Below are 25,718 nucleotides of genomic sequence, written 5' to 3'. Positions count from 1 at the left end.
CTGGCAAGATTTCAGCTCACTGCAACTTCTGACTCCCTGGTTCAAGTGATCCTCCTGCCTCAGCCTCCCAAGTAGCTGGAACTACAGGCACAAGCCATGATGCCCAACTAATTTTGTTTTTTTTTTAATTTTTTGTAGAGACAAGGTGTCACGATGTTGCCCAAGCTGGTCTTGAACTCCTGGGCTCAAGGGATCCTACTGCCTTGGCCTCTCAAGATGCTGGGATTACAAGCATGAGCCACCACACCTGACCAAAACTATCTCCTTTCAATATTATATTTGTACCATAATCTAGCACCCTCACAATCCACTTCTGCCTGGGTGGGGTGTCTCTCACCTGTAATCCAGCATTGTGGGAGGTAGAGGCCAGAGAATCACTTGAGCCTAAGAGTTCAAGACCAGTCTGGGCAACACAGCAAGACCCTCTCTGCCAAAGTTAAAAACTAGCCAGGCATGGTGGTGTGCGACTATAGTCCCAGCTACCTGGGAGTCTGAGGCAGGAGGATTGCTTGAGCCCAGGAAATTGAGGCTGTGGAGAGAATTGTTTGCACCACCACACTTTAGCATGGGTGAAAAAACAAGGCCCTCTCTCTGAGAAAAAAAAAAAAAGATCGATTCCCACACATAATCTTTTTATTTTTTCTGTTTATCTTAGCTGGTCCTGGTCCTCATGGGTGAACTATTTCCTCCAAAAGCAGAGGCTGTATTTCCCATCTCAAGCTACAACACTGACACCTGACCCCAGTGTCAGTGGGGGTCCAGAGCAATGACAGGCTCTCTGTCCTTCCTGTTCAACTGACAGCTGCATCTTCTCGTGCAGCCCCAGTTGTATCCCTAGGGCAACGAGGTGAAGGTGAAGGCGGGAGTGATCAGATTTGTCCGGATTGGGCATCTGGTCACCAGGGCTGCTTTTAACTCTAGCAAAATGGAGATTATCGCCATCATTAACCTCAGCTACATATTTAAGTATGATTCCATCCATGACAAGTTCCATAGCACCATCAGGCTGAAATTGGGAAGCTTGTCATCAATGGAAATCCCATCACCATCTTCCAGGAATGAGATCCCACCAAAATCAAAGGGGGTGATGCTGGCGCTGATTATATTATGGAGCCCACCAGTGTCTTCACTACCATGGAGACGGCTGGGACTCGTTTAGTTGGGGGAGCCAGTGAGTTACCATTTCTGCCCCTTCTGATGCCCCCATGTTTGTGATGGGCGTGAACCATGAGAAGTGTGGAAACAGCCTCAAGATTATCAGCAATGCCTCCTGCACCACAAGCTGCTTAACGCCCTTGGCCAAGATCATCCATGATAACTTTGGCACCACGGAAGGACTCCTGATCACAGTTCAGGCCTTCACTGCTGTGCTGGGATTACAGGTGTGAGCCACTGCATGCAGATTCTACCATTTATTTTCTTCAAGGCTTCCAAGCAGTTAAAAACCCGGAAGAATATTGATGGTCCCTCTGGGAAATTGTAGCATGATGCCACAGGGCTCTCTAGAACATCATTCCTGCATCTATTGGCACTGCTAGGCCTGTGGGTAAAGTCATCCCTGGGATAAATGGGAAGCTCACTAGCAAGGCCGTCCAATTCCCCACCACCGACATGTTGGTCATGGACCTGCCCTGCCCTCTGGCAAAACCTTCCAAATATAGTGACATCAAGACAATGGCGAAGCAGGCATTGGAGGAGCTCCTGAGCTGCACTGACTTTGACAGTGACACCCAGTCTTCCACCTTGAATGCTGGGTCTGGCATTGCCCTCGACAACGACTTTGTCAAGCTCATTTCCGCTACGACAGTGAATTTGGCTACAGCAACAGGATGGTGAACCTTATAGTCCACATGCCCTCCAAGGAGGAAGAGCCCTAGGCCACCAATCCCAGTGAGAGCACAAGAGGACGAGAGAGGCCCTCAGCTGCTGGGGAGCCCTACTGCACTCAGCCTCCACCGCACCGAGCATCTCCCCTTCAGGTTCCATGTCAGACCCCCTGAAGAGGGTGGGGCCTACGGAGACCAACATTGTCATGTACCATTAATAAGGTCCCTGGTACTCTGCCAAAAAAAAAAAAAGGCCCCTATACTTCCAACTGTTAAGAGTCAGGAGAAGAAGCAATGAGAGGAAATGAGGCGCATATCTGAGGACAGCTATCCTCCTGCAAGTCAGTTGAATCCTAGCATGACTTCCAGACAAGGGCAGGCTGCTCTCCTCTAGCAAGGGAGAGAGGGTTGCTTTTGCTGGCCTGGAACGTTCAGGGGTTTCAGAGAAATCTGGGGGTTCAGTGTTCTCAAGTACATCCAGATGTCCCCTCTTAGGCATCAGGGTTCCAATCCTTTCATATCAGGGATTTGACTTTAGCATTGGTGATGCGTTAGGGCTGCCCATATTCTATCTTTCTTGCAACAATGCAACTCTTACAATTAGAATCTGGTTCTTATTCTCAGCAATGTCTGCCTTACTGCTGCAGAAGATGAGGGTCTCTAATTGTTGCTTTGGAGATCTTCTGGCTTTTGCTGTATGTCTCGAATTGACAGTTGGCTCTCTGACTTTGCCATTTTTTTCTTATCTCTTCTTCTTCTTCTTCTTCTTTTTTTTTTTTTTTTTTTTTTTTTGTTTTTTTGAGACAGAGTTTCCCTCTATCACCCAGGCTGGAGTGCAGTGGCCCAATCCCAGCTCACTGCAACCTCCACGTCCCAGGTTCAAGTGATTTTTGTGCCTTGGCCTCCTGAGTAGCTGGGATTACAGGCACCTGCCACATACATAGCTAATTTTTGTATTTTTAGTAGAGACGGGGATTCACCATGTTGGTCAGGCTGGTCTCAGACTGCTGGCCTCAAGTGATCTCCCCATCTTGGCCTCCCAAAGTGCTGGGATTACAGGCGTGAGCCATTGTGCTCAGAGTCTGCCATTTTTTTTTTCTTCAAGGCTTCCAAAGCAGTTAACAAAACCCAGATAACTCCACAGTCCTTATAATTACCACAGCTCCCACACTGTTCACATCTAGAGCTACTTCCACTCATACCTCATTTCAATCAACCACAGGTAAGAGTGTTGATGTGATGCCACTGCACCCCAGGCCAGGGTTGCTAAGCCCCCTATTTACCACCAGCAATGGAATCCTTGTTGGCTTCTGACTGGTAATTGATACATTCCAGAAACTCAATTGGATGGAGTTGCGGGGGAGGTCCCCTTCTTTCTACTGTCAATCCTGGTACCAATTTTCTTAATTTGGTTTTCTCTAAAAGCAGAGCTTGAAACAAGGACTTGTGTGCAATGGTTTATTTTAGATGTGATTCTAAGGAGCAGGTGTCAGGAAACAGAGAGGGTGAGTCAGGGAAGCAGGAAAAGTCAGTACAAAGGGTACATTGCCAAGTTTGTTGCTGCAGGCCATGGGGGCTCAGTTTGGCCAGGCCCTCCCTGGAAGTTTAAGAATGCCTCCCATAATTATCCACCTGAAGGACAGGAGGTTGAATTTTTATTGACGGGCTCCTATTTCCACAGGTTGTGGCTTCTCCTCCTGGGACATTAAGGCTGAACTCCTGGGCTGTGCTTGTACTAGAGCCAAGAGGTCTGTCACAACATCAGAGAAGTCGGGGACATAAAGAAAACAGATGTGAGGCCGGGCTCAATGGCTCACGCCTGTAATCCCAGCACTTTGGGAAGTCGAGGCAGGCAGATCATGAGATCAGGAGATAAAGACCATCCTGGACAACATGGTGAAACTTCGTCTCTGCTAAAAATACAAAAATTAGCTAGGTGTGGTGGTGCACACCTGTAATCCCAGCTACTTGGGAGGCTGAGGCAGGAGAATCACTTCAACCCCAGAGTCGGAGGTTGCAGTGAGCTGAGTTTGTGCCACTGCACTCCAGCCTGGCAACAGAGCAAGACTCTGTCTCAAAAAAAAAAAAAAAAAGAAAGAAAACAGACATGAGGTGCACACTTGAGGAAAGAGATCGGCACAAGATTTGCTGAGCTCACAAACAACGGTCTTTTGTAGCTGGGGCTGAAGTCAGAGGTGGCCAAGGGGAACGGGACATAGATTCCAGAAGCACCTGATATAGAAGGCTATTATAATCATCCAGATGAAAGATGGCAGGTTGATCAGCAAGGTAGGGTTGGGAGAAATGGTGGATTACAGTACCTTAGGTGGAGCCCAGGGGATTGCTGAAGAATTGGATAGAGATTATGACAGAGATGAAAGCATCGTGGATGACTCCCAGGTTTTTGGTCTGAGCAACTGGAGAATGAAGTTGTCCTTTTTTTTTTTTTGAGACAGAGTTTTGCTCTCGTCGCCAAGGCTGGAATGTAGTGGTGTAATCTCAGCTCACTGCAAACTCCACCTCCCAGGTTGAAGCGATTCTCTTGCCTCAGCATTCTGAGTAGCTAGAATTACAGGCACCTGCCACCATGCCTGGCTAACTTTTGTATTTTAGTAGAGACCTGGCCATGTTGGCCAGGCTGGTCTTGAACTCCTGACCTCAAGTGATCTACCCATTTTGGCCTCTCAAAATGCTAAGATTACAGGTATGAGCCACCACACCCCTCCTAGAATTGTCCTTTACTTAAGAAAGTCTGTGGGAGAAGATTTGGAGGAGAATTAAGAGTTCTGTTTTAGACTGGGTGCAGTATACCTGTAATCCCAGAACTTTGAGAGGCCAAGGCAGGCGAATTTAGGCCAGGAGTTCGAGACCAGCCCGTCCAACATGGCAAAACCCCATCTGTACTAAAAATAGAAAAATTAGCCTGGTGTGATGGAATATACCTGTAATCCCAGCTACTTGGATAGCTGAGGCATGAGAACCACCTCTGGGAGGCAGAGGTTGCAGTGAGCCAAAATGGTACCACTGCCCTCTAGCCTGGGCAATAGAGCATGACTCTGTCTCAACAACAACAAAAAAGTTCTGTTTTAGACATGCTACATTTGAGATGCTTATTCACTTCCTAGGGGAAGTGGTGGTTAGAAGTTGGATATAAAAGTCAGAAGTTTTAGTCGGGCATGGTGGTGCATGCCTGTAATCCCAGCTTCTCAGGGAGCTGAGGCAGGAGAATCGTTTGAACCTGGGAGACGGAGGTTGCGGTGAGCCGAGACTGTGTCACTGCACCCCAGCCTGGGCGACAGAGTGAGACTCTATCTCAAAAAAAAAAAGCAGACGTTCAAGGGAGAAGTCGCACCTGAAGATATTTATTTATTTATTTACTTACTTATTTACTTATTTTTTTGAGACAGAGTCTCCCTCTGTTCCCCAGGTTGGAGTGGGGTGGTGCAATCTCCACTCACTGCAACCTCTGCTTCCTGGGTTTAAGTGATTCTCCTGCCTCAGCCTCCTGAGTAGCTGGGATTACAGGCACGTGCCACCATGCCCAACTAATTTTTGTATTTTTAGTAGAGATGGGGTTTCACCATGTTGGCCAGGATGGTCTTGATCTCTTGACCTTGTGATTCATGCGCTTTGGCCTCCCAAAGTGCTGGGATTACAGGCTTGAGCCACCGCGCCTGGCTATTTTATTTTTTACCTTATTTGGCAATCTCAGAATCTCACAGAGACATAAATTTAAGCTGATGAGACTGGATGAGCTTAACTAAGGAGTGAGTGTGAATAAAGGTGTTGTGAGATCTGAGCTCTTGGGCATTCCAAAGTTTACAGTTCGGGAAAATGAGCAGTACTGTCCAGTATCTCGTCCTCTTCCACATGCCAGAGTCTTCCCATCTCCATTCACTCATCCACTCATCCATCAGACAAATCATCACGCAGCATGTACTACACACCAGGCCCTGTGCTAGGCTCGGTGGATACAGTGAAGAGAAGCAAGCAATTGCCTGGTATCAGGGAGCTTAAACTAAAGTGGGGAGGGACAGATAACGACACGCAAGCCAATAAGTGAACGAGGTGTCCTTTTCAGGGTTCAAATCCAGACAAATCCATGTAACGTAATCACAAAGGGATTTAGGTACTTAGAAAATCATGGCTCTGGAGTTAGACCATCCTGCCATTACCTGCACTACCAAAATGACTGAGCCTGGTTGGAGGAAGTGAAACCAAGACTGAGCAGTAAGGGAAGTAGAGAAGGATGGGCCTGAGCCGTCTGGCCTTTCATGCTAGGAGTGAAGTTGGGAGGAGTGAACAATGACAGAGTCAATCCATAGTGCCAGCCACACAGGCTGATTAAAGTGTCACTGAGGGGCCGGGCGTGGTGGCTCACGCCTGTAGTCCCAGCACTTTGGGAGGCCGAGGTGGGTGGATCACGAGGTCAAGAGATTGAGATCATCCTGGTGAACATGGTGAAACCCCGTCTCTACTAAAAATACAAAAAATTAGCTGGGCATGGTGGCGCATGCCTGTAATCCCAGCTACTCAGGAGGCTGAGGCAGGAGAATTGCCTGAACCCAGGAGGCGGAGGTTGCCGTGAGCCGAGATTGTGCCATTGCACTCCAGCCTGGGTAACAAGGGTGAAACTCCGTCTCAAAAAAAAAAAAAAAAAAAAGTCACTGAGGAAATGAATGGGGAGATGAGAATGACAGGGGGTGAAGGGGTCTTTTAGAGAGGGAGTTAAGGACGTCCTCTTTGAAGAGTTCAGGTAGCATGCTCAGCACCCATTCTACTACAAATAATTACTTTAAACCAGGGAATCAACAGCAATCTCATCCCTCTTGCCAGTGACTGTTGTAGGGATGGGCATGTCTTCAGATCCTTTCCACCACACCTAGCTCATAGTTCATCCATCAACCTGCTCTGGCACAGTCCCTGACCAAGTCCAGGTATAGGTGCAGATATAGCTGTGACCTCGTGGTGCTGTGTGCCTCTTATCTTCTGTCTTGGGTCTTCTCTATTGCTACCTCAACTTAGAATCTGGGAATTCACGAAGTGCCCTGGCATGAACAACCCAGAAATGCAGGGAGAGTTAACGTTCCTTAGGGGAACCTTTGACCAATGTGGGGTGGAAGCCATAGGTAGATGCTTTCCCCAGGATACCCCAGGACATACCATCCTGAGGCACATTTCATATAGCTTCCCAGCGGTCCAATAGGTTAGAGTAACCAAACGCTTGTAGCCCTGGCCAACTGGAAATCATTTCTTTGTGGCTATCTGCTTCCCTGCTTTGCTCCTCTACCCTCATTCCTGATTCTCAGTAAAATACCGACACACCTGCTTTGTCTCAGGCTCTGTTTCCTGGGAACCTGAGGCTAAGGCAGCATGTGACTCATCCTTACCAATGACAGTAAAAGGGGAGGAGTGTTGCCGTGAGAGGCATTGGATAACGATTTCCTTATTCTTGCAAAGAAGATACGGGAAGAGATTGTCTCTTCTTCCTCCTTTGAATTTCGTTGTGCCTGGACATGATGTGGGGTATTAGTTGGTTCTCACACTGCTATAAAGAATTCCTTGAGACTGGGTAACGTACAAAGCAAAGAGGTTTAGTTGGCTCATGGTTCTGCAGGCTGTACAGGAAGCATGGCTGGGGAGGCCTCAGGAAACTTACAATCACGGTGGAAGGTGGAGAGCAGCAGGGTCGTCTTACATGGCAGGAGCAAGAGGAAGCAAGCAAAGGGGAAGGCGCTACACACCTTTTTTTTTTTAGAGATGGAGTTTCACTCTTGTTGCCTGGGCTGGAGTACAATGGCATGATCTCAGCTCACTGCAACCTTCGCCTCCTGGGTTCAAACAATTCTCCTGCCTCAGCCTCCCAAGTAGCTGGGATTACAGGTGCCTGCCACCACACTGGGGTAATTTTTGTATGTTTGGTAGAGATGGGTTTTCACCATGTTGGCCAGGCTGGTCTCGAACTCCTGACCTCAGGTGATCCGCCCACCTCAGCCTCCCAAAGTGCTGGGATTACAGGCATGAGCAACTGCAACAGGCCAGCTACACACTCTTAAACAACAAGATCTCATGAGCACTCACTCACTATCACCAGAACAGCAAGGGAGAAATCCACCCCCATGATCCAATCACCTCCTACCAGGCAACTCCTCTGACACTGGGGATTACAATTTGACATATTTGGGCAGAGATATAAATGCAAACCATATCAGTTGGGAACACTTGTAGCAATTGAAAGTAACCTCATTGATGGGATCCATCTGGCTGTCAGAAGGAAACAGAACAAGATCAAATGGGGAAATGCAGGAGAGTTCAGTGAAGGACCCATTCGCCAGGGTTTGGGCATAGCGAAGGGAAATTAACAAGGAATGCTGAGCCATGTGCTGGGGCTATGAACAGCAGAGAATCACTGCCACTCTAAGGCCTGGGGGCTAAGGGAAAGGAAGAAGTGAGCAGAACCCAGAAAGAGCAGTTAAAAAGCGAGGGAGCCAGGTTCAGTGGCTCACGCCCGTAATCTCAGCACTTTGGAAGGCCAAGGTGGGCAATCCCATGAGAGCAGGAATTCCAGACCAGCCTGACCAACACGGAGAAACCCATCTGTACTAAAAAAAAATTACAAATTAAGGCCGGGCACGGTGGCTCACACCTGTAATCCCAGCACTTTGGGAGGCCGAAGCGGCTGGATCACGAGGTCAAGAGATCAAGACCATCCCGGTCAACATGGTGAAACCCCGTCTCTACTAAAAATACAAAAAATTATCTGGGCATGGTGGTGCGTGCTTGTAATCCCAGCTACTCAGGAGGCTGAGGCAGAAGAATTGCTTGAACCCAGGAGGCAGAGGTTGCGGTGAGCCGAGATCGTGCCATTGCAATCCAGCCTGGGTAACAAGAGCGAAACTCCATCTCAAAAAAAAAAAAAAATTAAAAGTTAGCTAGGTATGGTGGTGCATGCCTCTAATCCCTGCTACTCAGGAGGCTGAGGCAGGAGAATAGCTTGAACCCAGGAGGCAGAGGCTGCAGTGAGCTGAGATTGTGCCATTGTACTCCAGCCTGGGCAACAAGAGCAAAACTCTCAAAAAAAAAAAAAAAATCAAGGGAGCCAGTGTGGAGGCTCATGCCTGTAATCCCAGTACTTCGGGAGGCTGAGGCAGGTAGGTCACTTGAGGTCAGGAGTTCAAGACCAGCCTGGCCAATATGGTGAAACCCTGTCTTTACTAAATATGCAAAAGTTATCCAGGCATGGTAGCGGACACCTGTAATCCCAGCTACTTGGGAGGCTGAGGCACAAGAATCTCTTGAACCTGGGAGGCAGAGGTTGCAATGAGCCAGGATTGTGCTGGCTGCACTCCAGCCTGGGCAACAGAGCAAGACACAATCTCCACCTCAAAAATAAAAAATTTTAAATGTGAAGGGACCAATCAATCAGCAAGCAACCTGGCAGGGAGAGGTCCAGACCTCACTCTCCTCTTGCTGTCTGACCTCTGTCTCTTGCTATTCTTAAGGGTCAGCCTCTTGGGGCCCAAGGCAGGGTGGAAAGGGTGAAAAATTGATTTGAAGGGGCAGATGGGAAAATCAGTCCACTGATACAGGAGGAGGTTTTCAAGTTGCTATCATTGTGTTATTAATTCTTGAAATAGCTAGTCTTTTTTTTAAATAGAGTCTTGCTCTGTTGCCCAGGCTGGAGTGCAGTGGCACCGTCTCAGCTCAATGTAACCTCTGCCTCCTGGGTTCAAGCAATTCTCCTGCCTCAGCCTCCTAAGTAGCTGGGATTACAAGTGTGCACCACCACACCCAGCTAATTTTTGTATTTTTAGTAGAGACAGGATTTTGCCATATTGCCCAGGCTGGTCTTGAACTCCTAGCTTCAAGTGATCTGTCCACCTCGACCTCCCAAAGTGCTGGGATTACAGGCATGAGCCACTGTGCCTGGCCAACAACTAGGTATTTTGTTATCCTCTGTGAATCCAGATAAGGAAACTGAGTCAAAATTAATATAGAGAGTTGATTTGGGCCAAGGTTGAGGAATGCAGCTGGGAAAACACTGAGAAGTGCTCAAAAGAGAAGCTTGAGTTTTTAAAGAGGATTAATCAGGAGAGCGGCAATTACAAAAGCTGAATTTCAAGGATTCTCACTGGTTTACAGAAAGAACCCTGATTAGTGACTGGCTGTATGCTGTTGAGCTATAGGGCATGAGTTATGGTGTCCAGGCTATGGCGTTTTATGGCTACTTAGCATCAGACAATCTAGAGCCCACACAGCAAGTGGCTTCCACAGCTGATTACTTAGCTGGAGGGGGAGTGAGACGTGACTGCTGTCACATTTCCATGCCTTTCTGGGCCTGATAATCTAAAGAGGGCTCACAGCCCGGAAAACACTGGGAAGTGCTCCAGAGAACCAAGGAGAGGCTCAAGTTTTTAAAGAAAAAAGGATAAAAAGTTGCTTTTCTTTTTTTTTTTCTTTTTTTGAGACAGAGCCTCACTCTGTTGCCCAGGCTGGAGTGCAATGGCGTGATCTCGCCTCACCGCAACCTCTGCGCCCCAGGTCCAAGCAATTCTTCTGCCTCAGCCTCCTGTGTAGCTGGGACTGGCACCCACCACCACGCCCAGCTAATTGTGTTTTTGGTAGAGACAGGGTTTTGCCATATTGGCTAGGCCGGTCTCGAATTCCTGATCCACCTGCCTCGGCCTCCCAAAGTGCTGGGATTACGGGTGTGAGCCACCACGCCCAGCCGAAAAGTCGCTTTTTTTGCTCATCTCATTTAGCAGATGAAGAAGTGCCACAGGTTGTGTTTTCTGGGAGCAGATGCTGGGGTGGAGAGAGGAACACCAGATCCAGCTGTGGGGCGAGTGATGACCAAGGACGAAGGGAAGCTCCTCCAGAAAGGGACCAGAGATTGTGATGCTGACCTGACAAGGGCTCTGCCAGCCCAGGGGGAAGCCCCAGAGCAAGGCAGTCCATCGTTAGACAGAGGCGGCTGGGCCCTGGCACCATAGTCCTGCCTAGTCGTGGCTGGGAACCACCCCAAGAAGAGTGTGATCCCAGCTCAGAAGCTGAGACAAGCTTTCTCCAGAAACCAAAGACAGAATTACCGTATTATTCAGTGATCTCACTGATGAGTCTATATCCAAAGAAAATGAAATCAGAACCTCAAAGAGATATCTGTACTCCCGTGTTTATTGCAGCAGTACTCACAATACCCAAGTTCTGGAGTTAAAATAATGTCTGTGTTAGTCAGGGTTTCTCCAGAGGGACAGCGACTTAGGGGGAACTGGGTCATGAAATCACAGAGGCAAAGTCCCACAAGGGGTCGTCTGCAAGCTGGAGAACCAGAAAGCCAGTAGTGAGGTTCAGTCCAAATTGAAAAGACTCAGAACCAGCGAAGCCAACCGTGCAGCCTCCCGTCTGATGCCGAAGGCCTGAGAGCCCCCAGGAGGCTTCTGGTGCAAGTTCCAGATCACAAAAGCTGAAGAACCTGGAGTCTGGTGTCCAAGGGCAGGAAGATACAGAGGCATCCAGCTCCAGGAAGGAGGGAGGGAGGGCGAGCTTGAACTGAGTATCCCCATTCTTCTGCCTGCTTTGTCCTAGTGGTGGGATGGGGTGGGGGGTGGGCAGCAGATTGCATGGTGCCCACCCACACTGAGGATGGGTCTTCTTCTCTCAGTCCACTGACACAGTCCTCTAGGCTGGACGCCATGGCTCATGCCTGTAATCCAGCACTTTGGGAGGCCGAGGCAGGTGGATCACCTGAGGTCAGGAGTTCAAAACCAGCCTGACCAACATGGTGAAACCCATCTTTACTAAAAATACACAATTTAGCCCGGCGTGGTCGCAGGCACCATAATCCCAGCTACTCAGGAGGCTGAGGCAGGAGATTCCTGAGTGGCTGGATGTCTGTCTCAACATCCAGCTCAATGGAATCAATGTTGTGTCTCCTGGCAGAAACATTCCTTTCTCTGGAACTAAGACCTCCAGGACAGCAGGACATAAGGCCACCAGGGAGCAGGATGTGAGAAAAGTTTGCTAGTGGGTATACTGGGGTAATGGTGAGTGGTGCCACTCCCATTTCTAACTCTTGATTCCTGGACCCATGAATCCTGTTTATGGGAGACACAGTACCGTATATTGGATGCTGGTTCAGAGCATGCACACCTAGCCCTCTGGAGAGCTCTGCCCCAGTCCTGCAAAGCAACTGCAACTTCAAAAGGCTGTTCCATCATTCATTGAGCCAGCTGCTTCACGATGGTGGGGGACATGGTAGGACCAGTGAATACCGAGAGTGTGACCCTCCTGCCATACTTCCTTGACTGTCAAGTGAGTTCCTTGGTCAGAAGCAATGCTGTGTGGCATACCATAACGGTGGATAGGACATTCCACACGCCCACACATGCTAGTTTGGGCAGAAGCCTTGTGTGCAGGGGAAGCAAGTCCTTATTCAGAGCAAAAATGTGTTCCAATAAGGACAAAACGCTACCCCTTCTATGATGGAAGTGGGCCGACGTAACCAACCTGCCACCACGTAGCTGGCTGACCACACTGGGGAATGGTGCCCTACTGGGGGCTCTGTGTAAGTCTTGGCTGCTGGCAGGTTGGGCATTGAGTGGTGGCCAAAGCCCAGTCAGCCTTTGGTAAGTGGAAGCCCATGCTGCTGAGTACATGCTTAACCTCCATCCCTGCCACCATGGTCACTTTGTTCATGAGAATGATGGGGTAGCTGGGGAAACGGGCTGGCTGCATCCACAGAATGGTTCATCCTATCCAATTGATTATTAAAATTCTCCTCTGCTGAGGGCACCCTTCAGTGAGCATTCACATGGGACACAAATATCTTCACATCTTTGCCCCACTCCAAGTCGTCTATCCACATACCTCTTTCCCAAATTTCTTTGCCACCAATTTTCAAGTCATGTTTCTTCCAAGTCCCTGACTATCCTCCAAACCGTGGGCTATACAGCCCATGAATCAGTATATAATTGCACATCTGGTCATTTCTCCTTCCAAGCAAAGTGCCAGCCCAGCGGGAAACTCCAGAGAAAAGCGGTCCAGCATTAGTCAGAAATGGCTGGGCCCCTGTACCATAGCTCTGCCTAGTCAGTGACTGGGAACCACCCCAAGAATAGTGTGATCTCAGCTCAAAAGCTGAGGCAAGATTCCTCCAAAAACCAAACATAGACTTTGCCTACTAGGCCAGACGTGGTGGCTCACGTCTGTGATCCCAGCACTTTGGGAGGCCAAGGCAGGAGGATCACCTGAGGTCAGGAGTTCAAGACCAGCCTGGCCAATATGGTGAAACCCTGTCTCTACTAAAAATACAAAAATTAGCCAGACATGGTGGCCTATAATCACGCCTGTAATCCCAGCTACTCGGGAGGCTGAGGCAGAAGAATCACTTGAACTGGGAGGCAATGTGTGCAGTGAGCTGAGATTGCGCTATTGCACTCCAGCCTAGGTGACAGAGTGAGACTCTATCTCAAAAATATATATATATTAGGCCGGGCACGGTGGCTCACACCTATAACCCCAGCACTTTGGGACGCCAAGGCGGGTGGATCACGAGGTCAAGAGATCGAGACCATCCTGGTCAACAAGGTGAAACCCATCTCTACTAAAAATACAAAAATTACTGGGCATGGTGGTGCACGCCTGTATGTAGCCCCAGCTACTCGGGAGGCTGAGGCAGGAGAATTGCTTGAACCCCGGAGGCGGAGGTTGCGGTGAGCCGAGATCATGCCATTGCACTCCAGTCTGGGTAACAACAGCGAAACTCCGTCTCAAAAAAAAAAAAAATCAGTTTGTACCCCATAAATATATACAATTATAATTTGTCAATATTCAATTTTTAAAAATGTGAAGCTGACCCTGAAGGGACTGGAGACTGTCAGCTTAATCACACTCCTTGTACCTGAGCAGTGAGTCCTTTCTCAAAGGGGAATCTGAATGGCACATTTGCCATGTCAGCCACAGGGAGGTTCAGATAACTTATTCAAAACATGCTCTAATTCCAAAGTTAGTAGTTCTTGTCTGGGAGCCGTGGCTCACACCTGTAATCCCAGCAATATGGGAGGCCAAGGCAGGTGGATCACCTGAGAGATCAAGTTCAAGACCAGCCTGACCAACAAGGTGAAACCCCATCTCCACTAAAAATACAAAAATTAGTCAGGCAAGGTGGCACGTGCCTATAATCCCAGTTACTTGGGAGTCTGAGGCAGGAAAATTGCTTGAACCCAGGAGGTGGAGGTTGCAGTGAGCCAAGATCATGCCATTGCACTCCAGGCTGGGCAACAGAGCAAGACTCCTTCTCAAAAAAAAAAAAAAAAAAAAGTTAGTAGCTCTTTCCAGCCATTTGGAAGGCTTGGATGGGACACTAAGAGGCAGTAGGAAGGTACTGGAGGCAGAATGCAAGGATAGGAGAGGAAGGACTAACAGCCCAACATGAGATGGGCTGACTTTACAATGCTGCGGTTCTTGCCCGCCAGCTTTGCACCTGCTATTGTGTGGGGGAACCAGGGCGAGCAGCCCTCCTTCCATTTACTTCATCAACACAAAAGGCTAACGACACAGCTCAAAGGTTTGGGTGAATGCGCAAAGACTCTGGCAACAGCATGTTCTTGGCTTTGCAAAGGGAGGTTTTGGGGCCAGCGTGGCACATCCTCCTGCCATATGACCCTGGCTTTGAATTCACCTCACACACCTACACATTGAGCAGGGTACAAGCAAGACAGTCCAGGCCATTTCCACTGGCCAGGCACTTGGCTTCGGAGCTTTACAGTCGATGCCACCAAAACCCCTGGACAAGGCCACCACCACCTGCAAACTCCCCCCGAGAAGAGAACATTTGACCTCTCCTCCAAGCCATCTGGCTCTTGGCCTGTTGTTCAGTCCTGCCCAGCCCATTTCTGAAGATGGAGCCTAATTACAACAGTAAATCCCTTTTCCTGCCATCATGTGCCTCCCCCCACTCACCACCCCTTCCCCAGAGCACCCCAAGGGCTGGGTGTGTCTCTCTGCCTCCCCCAGCACTGATGCCTACCTTCCTGTAGTCCCAGGACTTGGCTGCTGTCTGCATGTTTCTAAGGCTCAGCCAGGTCACTGTCTCAGAAACCACTTGTCCCCCTCGTTCCCATCTTCCTTTTCCAAAACATTCCCACCAAATAGAAGTCTTGTTAAAATTTAGATTTCACCACACTACTCCACCGTTGAAAACACTTTAGTGGCCAGGCACAGTGGCTCATGCCTGTAATCCCAGCACTTTGGGAAGCCAAGGCAGGTGGATCACTTGAGGCCAGGTGTTCGAGACCATCCTGGCCAACCCAACATGGCAAAACCCCATCTCTCCAAAAAAAATACAAAAATTAGCTGGATGTGGTGGCGCATGCCTGTAGTCCCAGCTACCTGGGGCAGGATGGTGGGTGGGGGGCGGGGAATGAGGCAGAAGAATTGCTTGAACCTGGGATGCAGAGGTTGCAGTGAGCCGAGATCATGCCACTACACTCCATCCTGGGAAACAGCAAGAACCCATCTAAAACACAAAATTAGTGCCTCCCAGTTGCTTTCAAAATAAATAAAGCCTTAACAGAGTGTAGTAAACACTGTATTTTTCTTTTTTTGTTGCTCAGAATTTGATCCCCCAGAAAACTAAGCCTTTGAGACATTCTCTGGGAAGGGCTGGTGGGAATGGCAGCAGCTGAATGGGCTTCCTTATTTCAGTGGGTATGTGTAGAATCTTGGTGATAGAAAACAGGTTGCAGCACTTACTTAATTTCTGGAGGAGAGCAAATGTGATTATTGTAATAGGCTGAGCCAGTGGAGTTTCATTGCATATAGTTCCCTGGTAGATGGTATTACCAGACCTTTGGATTTTGAAGGTTTTCTCTTTTTTGAGAGGGAGTCTTGCTCTGTCACCCAGGGTGGAGTGCAGTGGCACTATTTTGGCTTACTGCAACCTCCACTTCCCGGGTTCAAGCAATTCTCCTGCCTCAGCCTCCCAGGTAACTGGGATTACAGGTGCCTGCCACCATACCTAGCTAACTTCTTGCTCTCTTTTTAATTGTAAGAAACGAGATCTTGCTATATGCCCAGGCTGGAGTGCAGTGTGAGTCACAGGCTTGATCAGAGCATACAGAGGCCTTGAATTCCTGAGCTAATCAAATCTTTTTTTTGATAGGGGGTATAAGGTAAGGTAAACTGTTCTTTTATTTATTTTATTAGATGGAGTCTTGCTGTGTCTGTCACCCCAGCTGGAGTGCAACGGCATGATCTCAGCTCACTGCAACCTCCACCTCCCAGGTTCAAGGGATTTTCCTGCCTCAGCTTCCTGAGTGGCTGGAACTACAGATGCGTGCCACCAAACCTGGCTAATGTTTTGTGTTCTTAGTAGAGACAGGGTTTCGCCATGTTGCCAGGATATTCTCAAACTCCTGACCTCAGGTGATCTGCCCACCTCAGCCTCCCAAAGTGCTAGGATTACAGACATGAGCCACTGTGTGGCCAGGTAAACTGTTCTTTACTTTTTTTTCTTTTTTTTTTTTTTTTTGAGATGGAGTCTCGCTCTGGCACCCGGGCTGGAGTGCAGTGGTATGATCTCGGCTCACTGCAACTTCCTCCTCCTGGGTTCAAGCAATTTTTCTGCATCAGCCTCCCGAGTAGCTGGGACTACAGGCGTGCGCCACCATGCCCGGCTAATTTTTTTGTATTTTTAGTAGAGATGGGGTTTCACCACCTTGGCCAGGCTGGTCTCAAACTCCTGACTTCGTGATTCACCTGCCTCAGCCTCCCAAAGTGCTGGGATTACAGGTGTGAGTCACCATGCCTGGCCTACTTTTTTTTTTCTTTTGGATACAGAGTCTTGTTCTGTCATCCAAGCTGGAGTGCAGTAGTGTGATCATGGCTCACTGCAGCCTCGACCTCCCAGGTTCAAATGGTCCTCCTTACCTTAGCCCTCTGAGTAACTGGGACCACAGGCATGCACCGCCTGCCTGCCTGGCTAATTTTTACTTTTTGTAGAGACAAGGTCTTACTATGTTGCCCAGGTTGGTCTTGAACTGCCAGGCTCAAGTGATCCTATCGTCTCAACTTCCCAAAGATTTGGAATTACAGGCGTGAGCCACCACACCCTGCCTGTTCTTTACTTTGTAGGGAAAATCAGGACGTGTTCAGAATACTAGACGCCAAAACCTTTACTGAGAAATTGGACCTTTGTGTTTTCATGACATTTCTGCCACGTTTAGGATACCTGTTCTTTTCTGCTCCCCAGGCCTTAGGAGTATAATGTTGTCAGTAGCATGGAATAGCATTGTGTCGTGTGTATTGAGGATGTCTCTAAAGCCTGAGATTTGGAGAGCTGTCAAAGAGTTAACGGGGTCCTGAGGCAAGATGGTGATGGTGTACTGATGACCTGATGAATGAAAGCAGGGTGTCTGACCTCTTCTTCCTCAAACAGAGAAATAGCATTTGTCAGCTCAGTAACTGCATACCAGGTGTCGGAGACTGTGTTTATTTTCTCCAGCAATGAGAACATATTTGAAACAGCAGCTGCAGTTGGAGTTATCACATAATTAAGTTTATGGTAATTCACTGTCATTCTCTCAGAGACCCATCTGCCATCTTCTCTGGCCAAACTGAAGAATGAAGTGGAAATGTGATAATATCACCACCCCAGAATCTTTCAAGGCCGTGATGATATTATTAATCTCTTCAATTCCCCAGGAGTATCAGAGTTGCTCTTGGTTTATATGTTAGGCTGTTTTTGTGTTGCTATTAAGGAATAACTGAGACTGGGTAATTTATAAAGGTAAGAGGTTTAATTGGCTCATGATTCTGCAGGCTGTATAGAAAGTGACATCTGCTGACATCTGCTTGGTTTCTGCTGAGGCCTCAGGAAGCTTGTAATCATGACAGAAGGTGAAGGGAGAGCAGGCATGTCTCATGCCAAGAGTGGGAGCCAAGGAGACAGAGGAGGTACCAGACTTTCTTTTTTTTTTGGAGATAGTCTCACTGTGTCACCCAGGCTGGAGTGCAGTGGCACAATCTTGGCTCACCACAACCTCTGCCTCCTGGATTCAAGTGATTCTCCTGCCTTAGCCTCCTGAGTTGCTGGGACTACAGTCATGCACCACCACACCTGGCTAATTGTTTGTATTTTAATAGAGACAGGGTTTCACCATGTTACCCAGGGTGGTCTCAAACTCCTGAGCTCAGGCAATTCACCTGACTCATCTTCCCAAAATGCTAGGATTACAGGTCTGAGCCACCACACCTGGCCAAGGTCCCAGACTTTTTTTTTTTTTTTTGAGACAGAGTTTCACTCTGTCACCCAGGCTGGAATGCAGTTATGTGATCTCGGCTCACTGCTACCTCTGTCTCCAAGATTCAAGCGATACTTCTGCCTCAGCCTCCCGAGTAGTGGGGACTACAGGTACGCACCACCACGCCTGGCTAATTTTTTTTCTTTCTTTGAAATGCAGTTTTGCTCATTGCCCAGACTGGAGTGCAATGGCGCAATCTTGGCTCACCCTCACCACAACCTCTGCCTCCCGGGTTCAAGTGATTCTCCCGTCTCAACCTCCTGAGTAGCTGGGATTACAGGTGTGCACCACTACGACGCCGGCTGATTTTTCTATTTTTAGTAGAGATGGGGTTTCACCCTATTGGCCAGGCTGGTCTTGAACTCCTGACCTCATGATCTGCCTGCCTTGGCATCCCAAAGTGCTGGGATTACAGGTGTGAGCCACCACAACCAGCCAAGTTCCCAGACTTTTAAACAATCAGCTCTCATGTGAAGTAACTGAATGAGAACTCACTCATCATCACGGGGATGGTGCTAAACCATTCATAAGGGATGCGCCCCCATGGATCCAATCACCTCCCACCAGGCCCCACCTCCAAGCCTAGGAATCACATTTCAGCATGAAATTTAGAGGGGACAAACATCCAAACCATATCAGTTTAGCCCTTTGGTAAGGAGGGATTTCCATTTGACTTTTCTCATCATCAAGTCTCTTACACTGCCAGTCCAAGAGCCAGGATAGTAATTCTGCTAGTGGCTGGGGATATCTATTCAAGGGATAGAATTAGGGACATGGAAATAAATAGGTTTGGAGAGCCATATTGCCTATTGTGAAGTCACTGCTATCAAACAAACTCTATTTGTTTTTATTTTATTTTTTGAGACGGCGTCTTGCTCTGTCACCCAGGCTGGAGTACAGTGGTGTGATCACCACTCACTGCAGCCTCGGGCTCCCAGGCTCAAGTGATCCTACCACTTCAACCTCTGGAGTGCCTAGGACCACAGGCTCACACCACCACTCAAGACTAATTTAAAAGAATTCTTTTTGTGTGGAGATAGGGGTCTTCATTTGTTGCCAAGCTGGTCTCAAACACTTGTGCTCGAGGGATCCTCCTGCCTCAGCCTCCCAAAGTGCTGGGATTACAGGCATGAGCCACTGCACCCTGCCCAAACTCCATTTATTATTTGATTCACCTTTTTTTTTTTTTTTTTGAGACAGTCTTGCTCTGTTGCCCAGTCTGGAGTGCAGTGACATGATCTCTGCTCACGGCAACCTCTGACTCCCATGTTCAAGCAATTCTCCTGCCTCAGCCTCCCAAGTAGCTGGGATTACAGGCAACCACCACCATGCCTGGCTATTTTTTGTATAGTAGAGACAGGGTTTTGCCATGTTGGCCAGTCTGGTCTCGACCTCCTAACCTCAAGTGATCTGCCTTCCTCAGCCTCCCAAAGTGCTGGGATTAGAGTCATGAGTCACCGTGCCCAGCCTGGTCTACTTTCTTTAAAAGGGAGCCGTGCGATTTTTTTTTTTTTTACAAAGATGCCAAGACAGTTCACTGGGGGAATGAATAGCCTTTTCAACAACTGATGCTGGGAGAGGCAGATATCCACATGCAAAAAAAAAAATGCAGTTGGATGCTTATCTCACACCATATACAAACATTAACTCGCCTGGCATGGTGGCTCACACCTGTAATCCCAGCACTTTGGGAGGCTGACTGGGGTGGATCACGTGAGGTCAGGAGTTTGAGAGCAGCCTGGCCAATATGGTGAAACCCCATCTCTACTAAAAATACAAAATTAGCTGGGCATGTTGGTGTGTGCCTGTAATCCCAGCTATTCAGGAGGCTGAGATAGGAGAATCACTTGAACCTGGGAGTAGAGGTTGCAGTGAGCTGAGATCCCACCATAGCACTCCAGCCTAGGCAACAAGAACAAAACTCCACCTTAAAAAAAAAAATTAAGTCAAAAGTATCACAGACCTAACTGTAAAAACTAAAACTATAAAACTCTTAGAAGAAAACATAGCAGTAAACTTTGGGTTAGGCAAAGACTTCTTAGATTGCCACCAAAAGCACAAGCAACAGCAGTAAAAGCAATCGGTAAGTTAGACTTAATAATTTTTAAACTTTTGTGCTTTTTTCCCCCTTTTGTCCTTTTTTTGTTTTTGAGACAGGGTCTCATTCTGTCACTCAGCCTGGGGTGCAGTGGTGTGATCACAGCTCACTACAGTTTCAACCTTCTGGACTCAAGGCTGTGTGATCCCCCAGCCTCAGCTTCCAGAGTAGCTGGGACCACAGGCATGCACCACCACAACCAGCTGATTTTTAAAATTTTGTCGAGATGGAGGTCTTGCTATGTTGCCCAAACTGGCCTCAAGCAATCCACTCACCGGAGCCTCCCAAAATGCTGGAATTATAGGCATGAGCTACTGCTTCCCACCTATTTTTGCGCTTTAAAGGACATCATCAAGAGAGTGTAACCCGGGTGTGGTGGCTCACACCTGTAATCCCAAGACTTTGGGAGGATGAGCTGGGAGGATGTATTACTCATTCTCAGTCTGCTATGAAGAAATACCCCAGACAGAGTAATTTATAAAGGAAAGAGGTTTCATTGACTCGCAGTGAGCCTCGCATCTCAGCCTCTCAAGTATCTGGGACTACAGGCATGCACCACCATGAATTGTACCTTTTAAAATGATGTAAATTTTATTGTATGTGAATTATATTTCAACAAATCTGGTGTGGGGTTTTTTTGTTTTGTTTTTTGAGACAAGGTCTCACTCTGTTGCCCAGGCCAGAGTACAGCGGTATCATCAGCTCACTGAAGCCTTGAACTCCTGGGATCAAGAGAGCCTCCCACCTCAACCTCTGGAATAGCTAGGACTACAGGTGTATATCACCAAACCTGACTTTTTTTTTTTTTGGTAAAAGAAACACAAGGTCTTGCTGTGTTGCCTGGGCTGGACTCAAACTCCTGGGCTCAGAGGATCCTCCTGATCCTCCCACCTTGGCCTCCCAAAGTGCTGGGATTATAGGCAAGTGCCACTATGCCTAGCCAACAAATCAGTGTTTTGTTTTTGTGAGATGGGGTCTCACTCTGTCACCCAGGTTGGAGTGCAGTGGTGCAATCTCAACTCACTGCAAACTCCGCCTCCCAGGCTCAAGTGATCCTCCCACCTCAGCTTTCCCAGTAGCTGGAACCACAGGCGTGTACCACAAGGCCCGGCTTTTTCTATTTTTTGGTAGAGATAGGGTTTTGCCCAGGTTGGTCTCAAACTCCTGAGCTCAGGCATGAGCCACCGTGCCCTGCCAGAAATGTTTTTAAAAAGTATGGGGGAGGAGGGCTGTGGACAGAGGAAGCACTTAGAAATGCAGTCTCCACTCCAGTCCTTGGGGCAAATGGCCAACTCTGGACATTAGTTTCCTACTCTTTGTCTCTTTTCACTCTGCCTCCTGGGAGCTTCATCCAGTTACACTGACCATTTGGCAGGCCATCGGGAAGCACCTTGAACATGCTTTGCAGAGAGGTGCTTCCTGCGAGACACCCTCTGAACTGCACTGTGAAGATGGGTTTCAGCTGGCTTTGCCGACATCGGAATCAGTCACTTGGATGAGTGCACTCCTTGGCTCTGCCACTGACTTGCTGTGTCATCCAGTAAGTCCCCTGATCTGTTCGGTGCCAAATGGTAATTGAGTAAAATGAGCCCACCTTGGGATACTCTTTGCTGTGGGTTTTATTTTTTTTGAGACGTTATAGTTACTAACATTTGAACAGCCTTTTACACACGTGCCTTATCTCAGCTGATCCTGTGGGGCAGATATGATCCCTAGTGACAGATATGGGGACTGTGGAGCAGAGAGTTGGGTGGCCATCCCAGAACCATCCAACTGGCACGGCAGAGCCGGGCCCCAAGCCCAGGCCTTTCACTCTTCTGATGCCAAATTCTGTGCTCATTCTTCTCCACAGGGCTGCCTTGTGATGAGACTTTCTTCCTATACTACTTCCAAAATGCTGACATTACTGAGCTATTTAACTGTTGTCTTAAAAAAAAAAAAAAAAAGGAAAACCAAACCAAAATGCCAGTGTCAAGGAAATTGGCACACTTCAGTTGGTCTCAACCCCTGTATTTTTAGACCTTAGAGGCAGCCCCTCTCTGGCTGAACCTCTTCAGCCTTTTGCCCACTGCTGGTCAGGCCCTTCCTGCTTCAGTTCTGCAGCATCTGGGTCCCAATTTCACATAACTGAACGGGGGCTGGCTTGCCCTGTGACACGGGGCAAATGTTTGTGGAAAGGACTGCAATGGGGTGAAAGGAAAATCCCATTCTTTCAGACTCCTGTTTTAGTTGAGCGCACAGGACCCTTCATGGTCAGGCCTCTTCTCACCACCGCCTGCTTCCCCCCATGCCATGTTACCCTTAAACATCTTAGCGTTTCCAGAAAGGGCTGTGGGCTCCTGTAACTTCTGCACGTGTTGACCCTCTCCAGCCTTTCTACGCTTGGCCTGGCTGCCTCTTCAGCTGTTCTTCACAATGCAGTAGAATGACCTCCTGGAAGCTCCCTCCCCTGGCCTCCAGCAAACAGCTAGCATGGCCATACTGCAGGAGATGCTGCTTTACCAGGCTGCTCACCGGTTGGCTCTAAGGACTCACAGCTGCCCCACAGCTGTCCTCTTATGTGAAGAGGGGCCCTTGGCTGACAAGCACCCCCAACCTCACCTCCCATCAGCCCCATCCAAAGCCTGAAAGGAGGTGGACAAGGCCATTCTCTTTGGCCTCCAAGGGAGCCACTCTGCTTGGAACCCAGCCCTCTGACCCAGGCCAAGGCTAGACCTGAGACCCGGCTCCGCAATTTCTCCTTTGCTACCTGCTTCACTTCCCCTTATAGACCTTCTCTTCTCTTCTCTCGTTCTTTCTTTCTTCCTTTCTTTCCAGGGAATTTTGCTCTTCTCACCCAGGCTAGAGTGCAGTGGTGCAGTCTCGGCTCACTGCAACCTCTTGCTTCCTAGGTTCAGGTGATTCTCCTGCCTGAGCCTCCCTAGTAGCTGGGATTACAGGCACCCACCACCATGCCTAATTTTTGCATTTTTATTAGAGATGGGGTTTCATTCACCATTTTTGCCAGGCTGATCTCGAACTCCTGACCTCAGGTGATCTGCCCACCTCAGCCTCCCAAAGTGCTGGGATTACAGGCATTTTCCTTCAACAAACCTCAGCAACCAGACCCCTGCTTCGGACTAAGGCTAGCGCACATTCCATGGTGATTAATCACTTTTCTTATTGTCTCCAGAGTAGACTCTGAGTACCCAGGAGGCAGGAACGTTGTCCACACCTCCTAGTTGGAGGCCTGGCACAGAGCAGTTTCTCTGGTTGAACTCTCCAGCTCCCCAGTGGTTCTGCACAGCTCCCCTTGCCTTCCTGTTCTACCTCCATTTTTTCTACTCTTCTCTCCCCTGGAGTGACAGAGATCCGTTTGTCAAGGCTAAGCTTGGGGTGCAGTGGGGAGGGCAGCTGGAGGTGGAACTGGCCAAACTTCCAATCCCCACCCCACCCCCGCCCCCACCAACCCCGTCCTGCTTCGTGGAACTTAGGTTTGAAACACAGGAGAGAACCAGAGAAGGGCCTGCTAGCCACAGGGCAGGCCACAGCGGAGCCCTGGGGTGCCCCCTGGGGCTGGGGTGTGAGGCGGGGGCAACTGTGTGCTCACCCCGGAAGAGACTGCACGGGCCCACGTAGAGAGAGCACCGCAGCCTGGCTGGCGGCCTTTTCTAAGGGCTGCTCTTGACTTCCGCCTCCCTCTCCCTTCACTTCATCAACGCTATAGGAACCATGGTGAGCCCACGCTTTTTCATTCATTCCCTCCCACTCACGACACAGGCCCACGTCACAGGAGGCATGACTCGCCTGGGAGGCTGATTAGCTTTCCAGGCAGCATCCAGCTCACGCAGGCGCTGAGTCAGTGCCGCCTAAGCCCAGCCAGGAGGGAGGTGACTCAGGCCCGGAACTGTGGGTCTCCTCCCCTCAAGCCCTGCCAAGCAGCCAGGCGCAGGGAGAAGCCACCCAGGGCCAGGCCCTGGGATAATGCTCCGGGCGCTAAGCCCTCCTAAATCCCCAAGCCCAACCATAAGGCACATATGTAGTACCAGCTGCCCCCCATCCTCTGTCCCCATCTCCCTGGGGAAGACTCAGAAGCCTCCCGACTTTCAGTAGGGCTCCTCAAGCAGGGGGCGGGGGCAGTAGTAACTGACCCGGATGTGGCCACGTTGATTGGCTCAGGGTTGGGCATGTGATCTATCGGAACCAATGAGAGGCATTGAGACTCAGGCTAAATGTCTAGGACAAAGTCCCTCATCGTTTTTTTTTCTGCTGGACTTGTAACTTCAGGGGACCTAGGGGCTTGAACTGCTGGCTCTAGCTTGCCAGCATGTGAAACCTGCCTCTGACACCAACTCTGCAGAAAAGAGAGAAAATGACAAGAAACTGAGTCCTGGTTATACTCTGGAGTCCTGAATTGAGCCATACCTGAAGCTAGATAGTACGGGGACTTTTGGATTTTCCTGACTTAATGCAGTCCTTTTGCTTAATAAGTTAGTCTGTTTCCTATCCCTTGCAATTGTAAGAATTCTAATCAGTACCACCATTTGCTACCACATTTAATCCTAAAACATGAATTTTTTTCCATTTTAATGAAATCATCATTACTGGCAAATCTGAGAAATTAAACATAGCTGTTCATAGTGTCTTTTTTTTTTTTTTTTTTTTTTTTTTGTGAGACAGAGTCTCACTCCATCGCCAGGCTGGAGTGCAGTGGCTCGATCTCGGCTCACTGCAACTTCCACCTCCTGGGTTCAGGCAATTCTCCTGCCTCAGCCTCCCTAGTAGCTGGGACTACAGGCACGTGCCACCATGCCCAGCTAATTTTTGTATTTTTAGTAGAGACGGGTTTTCAGCATGTTGGCCAGGATGGTCTCAATCTCCTGACCTCATGATCTCCTGAACCCGGGAGGCGGAGGTTGCAGTGAGCCGAGATCGTGTCAATGCACTCAAAGCCTGGTGACAGAGCGCGACTGTCTCAAAAAAAAAAAAAAGTCACTTGCTCTAAGTCACAAGCTGAGTTTGAACATTATGGACCTAATCATCGCATCTCATCCATACTGGGTTCCTGCTGGTCAAAAGGAGTGGGGAGCTGGGGACATCTGTACATTTCTGCTCTGCTCCTAAGCAGTCTGGCCTAGACTGGCTGAGTGGAGATAAAATCAAGTGGTTACAATGGCCTGGCCTTTACACTATGGCCTTACTGTCACACAGTTTCAGTTCACCAACTTGGGCCTAAACAGAGACCCCTGCTCCCTGCAAATCTTTACATCTACTGTTTAAATAGTGTAGTAGGTCATGCCTTGGGTTGTAGTTTTTCCTCCTCTAAGTATTTTATTTATTTATTTATTTATTTTATTTATTTTGAGATGGACTCTCATTCTGTTGCCCAGGCTGGAGTGCAGTGGTGCAATTTCAGCTCACTGCAACCTCCGCCTTCCTTGTTCAAGTGATTCTCCTGTCTCGGCCTTCTGAGTAGCTGGGACTGCAGGCACCTGCCACCATGCCTGGCTAATT

At 48.7% G+C, this 25,718-nt stretch overlaps 1 long non-coding RNA gene across 2 annotated transcripts in view; it reads left to right on the top strand.

Moving 5' to 3' along the window:
• Positions 1-25,718, top strand: part of LOC108590263 (uncharacterized) — a 96,022-nt gene that overhangs the window by 60,891 nt on the left and 9,413 nt on the right. Inside the window, exon 6 of one of the 2 annotated variants that reach the window (XR_004743391.3) lies at positions 3,508-13,618. The exons of the other annotated variant lie outside the window; for it this stretch is intronic. This is a non-coding gene — a long non-coding RNA (uncharacterized LOC108590263). Of the gene's footprint in view, positions 1-3,507; positions 13,619-25,718 lie in introns of those variants that run through there. 2 annotated transcript variants of the gene reach the window in all.

The sequence above is a fragment of the Callithrix jacchus genome, chromosome 1, assembly GCF_049354715.1.
Source record: "Callithrix jacchus isolate 240 chromosome 1, calJac240_pri, whole genome shotgun sequence".
Lineage (NCBI taxonomy): Eukaryota > Metazoa > Chordata > Mammalia > Primates > Cebidae > Callithrix > Callithrix jacchus.
The sequence above is the reverse complement of the archived record's forward strand: the minus strand, read 5'-3'. Positions and strand labels throughout refer to the sequence as shown.